The sequence below is a fragment of the Oryza glaberrima genome, chromosome 6 (genome assembly GCF_000147395.1).
Source record: "Oryza glaberrima chromosome 6, OglaRS2, whole genome shotgun sequence".
NCBI lineage: Eukaryota > Viridiplantae > Streptophyta > Magnoliopsida > Poales > Poaceae > Oryza > Oryza glaberrima.
The window spans coordinates 16,784,492-16,792,560 of NC_068331.1; the positions used below are offsets into that span (position 1 = coordinate 16,784,492).

Sequence of the window (8,069 nt, forward strand, 5' to 3'; positions counted from 1 at the left end):
TTTCCACACGACCGGGAGTATAGTAGACTACAAATAATATAGAAACAGTACTTGCATCTATATTCTACGTTATCAGAAATCACAAACAGTGGATTATAGCCGAATTAATGCCGTACCATACGGGCAACATAAACATAAAGAAAGATACATCGGCCATTCGATCGTTGACTTTCCCAGCCCGGCGGCCAATTCTGGCATTACAAGAACAAAACGTCGCCATTAGTTTGGAAAAAACGGCTCCAACTAACAGTAAGTAGTGGTCGCGATCGGCTGTGCTGGCTAGTAGATACCGCAGCCGCAGCAGCAAGGAGCAAGCACAAGCGAGCTTCCACGAAGCCACACTCCTTTAGCAAATTAAAAGTTTAAATTAACTTCTTTATCTGTTCCCTCGGTTGTCATGGCCGGAATGATGTCCCAAAATACGTTTGAGAAAATCTCAAAATCTTAAGCCGTTAACTAATACAAAAGTATTAAAATGTATGTGCTACATTTAGTAAAAAATAATATCATATACTTTTCTAGGGAGGAATAATACAAATACATATTTTAAAAAAACATTGACAAAACATCGGCGTTCAAAGCATTGCATTTACGGCTATTTTATCAGTGGTAGACGACCTATCCGTCGATAACTAACTTCATCAATTTTAATATGTCAGCCCAGTCTTACAAACATAAGAGAAATCACTTCTGTATGTAATCGTAAAAATAAAAAAATAAAAAAATCGTAGCAGTACTTAGGAGTACTTCTTTTTCTTCTTTGGACGTATAATGGGTTGTATACTCGTATCCAAATCAAATGCATGATTCGTGTGGAGATGGGTCGACTCCAACGCAGCCGCCCTTTTTTTCTTTTCCCGTTCTGCAACTTGCATGTAGCTTGTTGGAAAACTGCTATGTCGGCACATGAGACATGTATTTTTTTTACGTGAAACGAGAGAAATATTTACAAGAAGATTGTTGGGTTACAGGAATTTACAAGAATGTATCAATCCATGATTGCCATATTTCTCTGTGTGACTCTTTTGCTCTATGAGCAAAATCTTCTTTGAAGTTCACCCTCCAAAAGCCAAAACTCGGCTGTATATTCTTAAAAATTAAATCATTCCTTCTTTTCCAAATATTCCAAGTTGCAATTGCTAAAACTTCCATGAAGAAAGGTAAATTGAATTGAGTGCCTCCATCTGTTATCATATCCATTAAAGTCAATTGATCATGCCAAATGATTCCTAGAAACTGCCAACACTGCTTTGCAAACGGGCAAATAAAAAAGAGATGCTTGATATCCTCATGTATGCACTCTGTACACATTACACATTCTGGACCATTTTGGATGGTAAAGTGTCTTCTTTGTATCATATCCTTAGTGTTCAGTCCATCGACCATTAATAGCCATAAAAAGACTTTGAGTTTCACTGTGCACTTACTTTTCCATATCATAGATAAGGGTGGACACGGCTGAATATGAGCGAAGTATAGATTATATGGTTTCTTTGTACTGAAGTTTTTATTTTCTCCAAAGTAAGCCCAGCCGTCTTCATTTTGGTTTGTCTCAAGGCGTCATGTATTATATCTATCTATTATATACTAAAAGTCCATTAAACTTTCTGCAAACGTTTCTATGTCGCCACGTGGCACTCTACAAATGCTCCTAAGCTGCCACGTGGCAAAGAAACATCTAGCCCTTGATTTTCATTTAAATTGGTGGGCCCATCCTTTTCGACCATTAGATTAGATGCAGAAAAAAAAGTAATCTACTCATCCTAATCTCCTTCCAATTTGGGCCCCACTCAATTTGCGCGGATGCACATATATACGTAACAACTTTGTACGCTCCTATTTCCATTCCTCTTTTCATTCTATTATCTATTTCTCTCTCCTATTTTGCTTTTTCTAATAGAAAGCAAAATTTATGTGAAAACATTTAGAAAACTATTGCATTTAAATCATAAAAGTATTCTAGTATGCTTATGCTGCTAGATTATTTATATAGTAACTAAATCATACGTATATGTTTTAATCACACTACTATAAAAAGACATATAGAGATCGGCATTAGGTGCCGTAAGTGATAAAACCAGCACCTATAGACCATTTCCTACATCTGCATGTTGAAAATAAAAAAATTGGCACTTTTAATAGACTATAGGTGCCCCCTTTTTTTTTAACAAAAATTGACACCATTAATTTACTTTATTAAAACCGACACTCGGTTTTTAAAAATCGACACTACAAAACCGAGCAGACCGATGGTCTTGAGCGGATAAGGCTGAGAGGGTTCGGTGCCTCTCTCTCTCGCGTAGATAGGACCGAGAGTCTCTCACTCTCTCTCGCGCGCTCCACACACTCTCTCTCTCTCTCTCGCTCTATCTCTATCTCTTGCTCCCTATCTCGCACGTTCCTCTTGTTCTCTCACGAGCGCACTCCTCTCTCTCGGCCTAGCAGCGGTGGCGGCACCTTCCCCTCAGCTAGATCCGGCGGGAGGGAAGGCGGTGGCAGGCGGTGGCACCCTCCCCACGGGGAGGAGGCGGCAGGCGGCGGCAATGCCCTCCCCTCCGCCATATCCGGCGGAGGGAGGCAGCGGCAAGGGCGGTGGTGTCGAGCGGCGGCTCTTTGTGTTATCTATTTGTTCTTGATGTGTATTTTGTGATTGTGTTTTTTAAAAAAAACTAACAGCATTAATTTACTTTATTAAAACCGACACTAAAAAACAGAGCAGACCTATGGTCTTGAGCAAATAAGGCTGAGAAGGCTCGGCGCCTCTCTCTCTCTCGCGTAGATAAGACCGAGAGTCCCTCGCTCTTTCTCTCTCTCGCGCACGCACTCTCCACTCTCGCTCTATCTCTATCTCTCGCTCTCTGTCTTGTACGTTCCTCTTTCTCTCTCTCGCGCGCACTCCTTTCTCTCGGCCCAGCAGCGGTGGCAACGCCTTCCCCTCAGCTAGATCTGGCGGGAGGGGAGGCGGTGGCACCCTCCCCACAGGGAGCAGGCGGCAGCAACGCCCTCCCCCTCCGCCAGATCCGGCAGAGGAGAGGCAGCGGCAGGGGCGGTGGTGTCGAGCGGCAGCAACGGAGGTGGTGTCGAGCGGTGGCTCTTTGTGTTATCTATCTGTTCTTGATGTGTATTTTGTGATTGTGTTCTTGATGGGGATGAGTAGCTTCGATGGTTCCCGGTGGTTGGGAAGAATATTCTTGATGTTCATGTTGATGTGTTCTTGGATGTTCTTGATGTTCTTTGATGTGTTTTGGGCGGGGTGAAGGGAAGCTACTCGATGCCTTTTTTTTGGAATACCTGGAGCCTCAAAGGTCATGGTTTTGGAACTAGCACCTTTGATTTCCAATATATGTGCCGCTTCCTCGGTACCGCTTGGGAACCCGGCATAGGTGCCGGATTTTCCAACCGGCACCTATCCAGGTTTCTATGGTAGTATAAGTTTATGTTGTTAGATAAATTTACAGTTTAAAACCCATATTTACTATAAGTATGTCAGTATTATGGATATTCTTATACGAAATCGCAACACCCTATAATTATCTTTAAGAAAAAATTCACCTCCTAAAATCGATTATAGATAATTATAAATTATTTTATAGCGATGTATTAAATATTATATATTTTAAAAGCTAACTAATAGTTTTAGAAAATTATCTAAGCAGTGATGATGAAGAAAATTTATGGAGAAATAGTGCTTTTGAAACATGAGAGGTGTCATCCGGTTGATATTCCGTCTATATAATTTTTTTCAAACGTAATCTAAAATAAGGCCCACACAAATGCGCGGGCTACCTTTCTAGTTTGATAAAATATTCCATTCTTGCATTGCTTCCAAAGAAAGAGGAAGGTGAAAGTTATCAGATGGCTGTATTGCTTGTATAAAATTTTCCACTGATTTGTCCTCATCAAGAACAGAAGAGAATAGCGTTGAATACTCTTCAGACATGACATGTCCATTCCATTGATCTTTCCAAAACAGAGTAGTATCTCCCTCGCCAACTGTTACATTTGAAATTGCTCTGAAAAGGGGAGTTAACTTTCCACCAAAAGGATCCTTTTTCTCTGCATGCATGTGGGGGAATTCCATTTGAGACATTTTTGGAGACTGGGTTGTTTATTGACACCAGAACAGAACATGTAGAGGGGAAGATTATTATATATAGCCGCCAATGCACGTTGCTTTAATTCCTTGGACGTTCTCTTGAAGTTAAAAGAGGATGGACTTTCTGGCTGCTGATCTTTTTTTTAAAGAAAATAGAAACTATCATGACTTTGCTTAGAAAAATGCTACAGCCATTGTGAATTACAAATAACAGTTTGATGGATACATAACAGGACCATCGCTAACTTTTTTTTTAACAACTCACACCAGACAGTGCAAAGTTCATATTGATATAGCAGGAAAAAAATTACAAGATCAAAACCTAGGAGGTTATAACTAGGAAAAACAAAAAACAAACACACCGCCACCACGAGCTGTAGCTCCTCACACAACACATTGAAGAAGACACTAGCACTAAGCCGACCGCCGCTAAGCATGGCCAGTCACCACTAGGCCAACAAGGGGGTTACAAACGCCTTGCCAAAACACCAGCTTAACTCCGAAGGACAACAAGAGAGCAAGAGAGAAGGAGATCCGCTCATCTCTTGCCCCAACCTGATGACGACAACCAGGACCTGCCAGCATCCAAACAGAGAGAAGATGGTGAAGGCAAGGAAACGAGGACCTCCTAGACAATGCCTTCAAGAAGGCCATAGCGTCAAAGACGTCACCGTTGCCCGTCCAACTGGACTCGGTTTTCACCTGGAGGGTCCTGTCGAGGAGGGGGAGAGTGGCCGCTCGACATCGCCCCAAGGATGTCGCCATTGCCGACTCAGGCAATCCCAAGATAGGCTTTCGTCTGCAAACCTCCACAGACACCCCTGTCATCGCCGCCCCAAAGCTCCTCCGCCTGAACAACCTCTGCCAACTTGGAACTCCACCGCCTTAGCGCCCCACCGCCAGCCAGCCCAGATCCGCCTCTCTTAGCTCACCGACGGCGCAGCTAGCACTCGCTGCATCTCCTGCTGTCAGCCTACCGAAATGCGCCGGGCTCCACCTCGCTGCCTCCGGACGCGCCGGGCTCCACCTCGCCACCTCCGGACGCGCTGGCCCCAACCTCACCGCCATCGGACTAGCCGGCCTCCACCGCCGGACGCGCCCATCTTCACCGTCACTGGACGTGCTGGCCTCACGCGGGACACAACGGCCTCCCTCTCATCGCCCATATCATCCTCCTCCTCCGCTGGCCACTCCCGCGCCTGACACCACACGCACAACTCCCGCTACATATGCACTAGACCGTCGATCTCGTCCCCGTTTGGCTGCGGGGGGCGCAGTCGGTGCCGCCCCCGCCCAATCTAGCCACTGTTGACGGTCGTTAGCGATCAGTTTCGACCGTCAATATTACCAAAATAGAGGAGAACTAGTTATGCTTGTAATGCATATTCATGTTAGAATAATAATATTCCACTAGTATTAGGTTCACTGACCTTTTGCAGAGAATAAACATAAAGTGGAGGAGAATCGACATCAAATCAGACGATAAATCAATCGGACGATGTCGAGAATCAACTTATGTACGAATGGGCTAAGAACTCAGAAATGCCACGATCAATTGGGCCAAAATTCACAAGTCTGCAAAGAGAAGAAGTCCAGGAGGAAGCCAGCCGAAGATGGGCTGGTTTTGCCAGCCCATGGTTCGGCCAAACCAAGGGGTTCGGCCGAACCCCCATCTCCACCGTTGAGGCCAGGGTTTGGCATGGATGTCCAGGATTGCATCCCAATGACGGTTGGAGGGCACTTTGGACATTTCCCCCTCCACAACCGTCATACATACCTCTATATAAGGACTTCACTTTCTCACTTCACTCACACACCTCAAGCAAAGCTCTATGCATACCTCAAGCAAAGCTTTATGCATACCTCTTATATTCTCTCATACATACCTCTTATATTCTCTCAAGTTTAGTTTAGTGTTCTTAAGCTAGTGGAGTAGGAGTAGAGTAGAAATCAGAGTCCGGAAGCCTTCGGAAGAGTTCGGGTATGGCTCTAGTAGCTTTCCTTTCCTCTTCTGTAAGCTTTATACTTTTATTAGAATACTCTTCTTTATACATTTATGGTATTGAAATACTTTTCGAGTATACGAATGCCAACTTTACATTATGTTCATGTTATACTGATTATACTGCTAGCATATCTAGGAGATGCATAGGTACGGGTATAGTGTTTGCTTATGCAATTACTCTATGTCATGACGATGACATTAGAGTAGTATCTGGTAGTTTAGGCGTGGTGTCTAGATTACGGGATATCATTATTTGGGGTTATATGCTGCGGATGAGAGGCAGGCCGCTGATGGTGACAGCTCAGTACGGGTATTCCTCCTCGCGTGTATATAGTCCTAAGTTAATTTCCTGGGGAGTAGGGTACTCCTCTATATTTAGCCCCGGTTGTATGGTCATGACGGGCTGTCGTAAGGAACTTGGCAGTCAGGGGTGGCTTCTCGAAGTACCAGGAGGACATCGGATAGAGGGTATTAGCTAGTATATCAGATAACTAGAATGTATGTAAACTATATATACTAGAAGTATAGGAATGAATTCTCTTTCTATTTTCTTTCTACTTAGCTTAGATATTTTAGTATGAGAATGAGTAGCTCCCTGCTTGTGTGTCACTCTACCCTTTGATTTACCTTAACCCCTGCTTAGACTATGATTATTACAAGTAACACAAAAATTACTAGTCCGGTTCTCTCTACTATGATCTTCCCATGGGATTAAATAAATACGATACCCTTGGAATACTCTCGGGTGAAATGCTACAATGGTATATCCATGCGCTTGTGGATGAACTCTGTAACCATAATATACCTGGAGTATTTCTGCGCCATTGCTAGGAATTATATTTCTAGTAATGTCGTTAAGAAATACTAACAAGCATTTCTGGCGTCGTTGCCAGGGAAGATTCATAATAAAGATTACCAAAACTAATACTTTATATTTACCGATGTATAATCACTGTCCTTTGTAGGCTAACCTTGGTTATTTTCAATTTTGTTGTGGAAACAGGGTAGTGCATGACTGGTTTCAACTTGCCGAAAAACTTTAAAGAAAATACAGAAGCTTTCTTCCAGAGCGTCAAGCCGCGAGTCGTTGCTCAGTAGAAAACTTTACCGACAAAGAAACCGGCCATACCAGCGCCACCAACTTTCAAGAATTTGGCTGATAAGACACTCCGTGAATTCGCTGCTCCCTCTGCTGACAATGTGGCCATTGGGCCACAGATCAACCTGAGAGACGTGGATTTCTATCTGAAGTCCAGCCTCATCATGATAGCGCATGCTAGCCCGTTCTGTGGCAAGCCTAATGAGGATACCAATGCTCATTTGCAATAGTTCCTAGAGATCAGCAGCACTACACCATGAAGGGTGTCAGTCCAGACGCTGTCAGGCTACAGCTGTTTCCGTTTTCCCTTCTTGGGAAAGCGAAGCAGTGGTTCTATGCCAACCGTGCTACGATCAACACCTTGGACAGATGTTCTACAACATTCCAATTGATGTTTTTCCCGATGGGCAAAACCAACACCCTTCATGGGAGAATTTCGAGTTTCCAACAGACAAGGAACGAGCCCATTTCTGAGGCGTGGGAACGACTTCAGGAATATGTGGCCGCCTGTCCTCATCATGGGATGGACGACTGGCTAAACTTGCAGAATTGCTACAACGGACTCACTCCCATGTCCTATGACCACCTGGACGCGATAGCTGGAGGAGCCTTCTTCTCAAAGACAGTTCGAGGAGATGGTCTCTAATATGGGTTGGAGCGAGGAACGATTCCAAACCCGTCAGCGAGGCATGCACACCGTCAAGGAGACGGAAATGCTAGCTGCCAAGCTGGACCTCCTCATGAAGCTGTTGGACGACCATGACAAAAGGCCACAAGGCACCGTCAAAGCCTTGGACTCAGACGTCACGTGTGAGGTCTGCGGCAGCACGGGTCATTCTGGAATGACTGCCCAGAAACCCGTGAAGAGG

At 44.2% G+C, this 8,069-nt stretch overlaps 1 non-coding gene across 1 annotated transcript; it reads right to left on the reverse strand.

Moving 5' to 3' along the window:
* Positions 1 to 7,618: 7,618 nt before the first annotated feature.
* LOC127778165 (small nucleolar RNA R71) lies at positions 7,619 to 7,725 on the reverse strand. The gene has a single exon (XR_008018434.1). It is a non-coding gene; the product is annotated as a small nucleolar RNA R71 (small nucleolar RNA).
* Between the last annotated feature and the right edge of the window lie 344 nt (positions 7,726 to 8,069).